Source organism: Schistocerca piceifrons, chromosome 5 (genome assembly GCF_021461385.2).
Source record: "Schistocerca piceifrons isolate TAMUIC-IGC-003096 chromosome 5, iqSchPice1.1, whole genome shotgun sequence".
NCBI classification, from domain to species: Eukaryota; Metazoa; Arthropoda; class Insecta; order Orthoptera; family Acrididae; genus Schistocerca; species Schistocerca piceifrons.
Genome location: NC_060142.1, coordinates 521,317,953 through 521,321,021, shown reverse-complemented (window position 1 = coordinate 521,321,021; position 3,069 = coordinate 521,317,953). Strand labels below are relative to the sequence as shown.

At 45.9% G+C, this 3,069-nt stretch overlaps 1 non-coding gene across 1 annotated transcript; it reads right to left on the bottom strand.

Annotated features, from left to right (window-relative positions):
* Positions 1 to 2,195: 2,195 nt before the first annotated feature.
* On the bottom strand, positions 2,196 to 2,269 carry Trnat-ugu. Its single transcript has one exon. It is a non-coding gene; the product is annotated as a tRNA-Thr (tRNA).
* Between the last annotated feature and the right edge of the window lie 800 nt (positions 2,270 to 3,069).

Genomic DNA, 3,069 nt, shown 5'->3' with positions numbered 1-3,069 from the left:
ATTCTCCATCCAGCCATTCTCATTCAGTTATTTCTGAGGTTTCCCCCAATCACTTCTGTTACTACCAGAACTGTACATACGTAAATGCCTGTAGCATGAGATGTCCCACACCATTGTAAAAGTGACCCAGGTATGCATAAAACCACCACTACAAAAACTTAGCACTCAAGTAATACATCGTGATTTTGCTGCCAAAACAGTGATCGAGGTTAGCAGATCAAAAACACAGGGGCTTTTAGAAAGCAATCATAGCTAACAGCGGAGTATTGGAATGAATACAGAAACAGCAGCAAATGCTAACAACGTTTGAAAGAAGGAAAAATACATGCCTAGAACATATCTTATGGAACAACGAATACACTGAAGGAAAAAACTGTAATGCCATAAAATAATTAATGTGGAGTAATGATATTTTGGGAGTACATTTGTCTAGGTAACATATTTAATTGATTAACAGTGCAAGATCACAAGCCAGCCTTGTGGCCGAGTGGTTCTAGGCGCTTCAGTCCGGAACCGCGCTGCTGCTACGGTCGCAGGTTCGAATCCTGCCTGGGTCATGGATGTGTGTGATTTCCTTAGGTTAGTTAGGTTTAAGTAGTTCTAAGTCTAGGGGACTGATGACCTCAGATGTCAAGTCCCATAGTGCTTAGAGCCATGTGAACCATTTTTTTGCCGGCCGGGGTGGCCGAGCGGTTCTAGGTGCTACAGTTTGGAACCGCGCGACCGCTACGGTCGCAGGTTCGAATCCTGCCTCGGGCATGGATATTTGTGATGTCCATAGGTTAGTTAGGTTTAAGTAGTTCTAAGTTCTAGGGGACTGATGACCTCAGAAGTTAAGTCCCATAGTGCTCAGAGCCACTTTGTTAACCATTTTTTTGCAGGATCACAGGTTAATGTAAGCGCGAGATAAACCATTGCAAATGTGAAATGTTGATACACTAATAACCAATATAACAACCAGAATGTTGAGTGCAAACATGCTTGCTTTGTGTTGTACAGGCTCCGGATGTCAGTTTGTGGTGTGTAGTTCAATGCCTGTTGCACTTGAGCGGTCATGACACGGATGGTTAATGCTGTGTGTGAATGACGCTGGAGTTGTCATCTGTTGATGTCCCATGTGTTCTCAAATGCAGACAGATCTGGTGATAGAGCAAGCCAAAGCAACATCTCGAGCATGTTGAGTTACAACAGCTGGATGCGGGCGAGTGCTACCCGTGGAAAACACCCGCTGGAATGCCTGCCGTTCATGAGTCGCGGCACAACAGGTGGAATCACCGGATTTACTTACAAATTTTCAGAGTTCCTGTTGTCATACGAAAAAACACACTGGATCACAACTAAAGGTGCAAGTTCAGTGTATTTAGCACACAGATAGGCTGATTGGAGGCCCACAAACGGTCTCCTTCTAACCAACACGCGTCCATCACTGACACGCGGCAGAACCAGCTTTCATCATAAAACACAAATGACCTCCACCCTATCGTCCAATGACATCTCGCTTGATACCACTGAAGTCGCAAATGGCGGCAGTTTGGGGTGGGTGGAATACACGCTACAGGGCGTCTGGCTTGCTGTCCTTGAAGTAACCGAGTTGTAAGAGTTCGTTGTGTCACTGTTGTGCCAGTTGCTGCTCGAATTACAGATGCAGGCCGATGCGCCAGAGCCATACACTGAACACGATGGTCCTCCCTATCGGTAGTGCCACCTGGCCTCTGGAGCCCGTTCTTCTTGCGACTGAACATTCTCGTGGCCACCGCTGCCAGCAATCATATACAGTGACTACATTCCTGAAGTCTTTCTGCAGTATCGCGGAAGGAACTTCCAGCTTCTCACAGCCCTGTTGCACGACCTCTTTCAAATTCAGGGAGTTGTTGGTAATGGCGTCTTTGTCGCCTTAAAGCATTCTTGGCTAACATCAACTGACCGCGTCCAGTCTCAAAGGTAACTAACACTCACCAACGTTACAGCGAATTTAAAGGAAATTTGATTTGCTAGCGCCTCTCTTTTGGGACTGGCACGAAATTTGAATAGATATCATCTTTCAGACGCCTTCCAACTTTCGTTTATGTCGCACGACTCCTTTATGGTGTTGTGTTTTTTTTCCGTCAGTGTATATACTTCTACAGTTACAATGAAATGAATACCCCTAGCTGCATACAGGGGTTGATATGTCAATGGGGACAGTTGAAAATGTGTGCCCCGACCGGGACTCGAACCCGGGATCTTCTGCTTACATGGCAGACACTCTATCCAACGGAGCCACCGAGGACACAGAGGATAGTGCGACTGCAGGGACTTATCTCTGGCACGCCTCCCGTGAGACCCAAATTCCCAACTCTTATTGTCCCGCACTATATTCATAGTGCCCCTGCCCATTATACTCATTACTCGCGGTTTTTTTGCCGATGGCCGTAAGAGTTCGGGCTCTGTTTGTGCATCCGCACAGAAGAAGATGGTCAAATGTCCAGTGAGCCTTATATATATATATATATATATATATATATATATATATATATATATATATATATATATGTCCACGGTGGCTTAGATGGATAGAGCTTCTGCCATGTAAGCAGGAGATCCCGGGTTCGAGTCCCAGTCGGGGCACACGTTTTCAACTGTCCTCGTTGACTTATATCAACGCCTGTGTGCAGCTAGGGGTAGTCATTTCACTGTAATTTCATTCTAACGAGCTGCATGGTCACCGATGGTTCTACAGTTGTCAATAGAAGGGAAGATGAAGGGTAAAGGAAGAAAATGACGGAGAAGAATATCTTAGATAGCATAAAGAGGTGAGCAGGATTATCAAGTGCAGATCAACTATTACTTAGTGTGGTTCATAGAACAAAGACGCATCGTGTGGTCGCCAACAACCATTACTGGATTGGCAAAGGAAGAAGAAGTAGACGCCTGGGATCCAGTCTCGCATATAGCAACAAGTACTGCCATATTCGATCCAGTAACCCGTATTTTTGCGGGAGAATAGCTGAGAGAGTGGAACCTGTTGCACGCAGCCGCGCGAGCAGGGTGCAGAGTTTCTCTAGAGCTGCCTCCATCCCTCCCACGCTC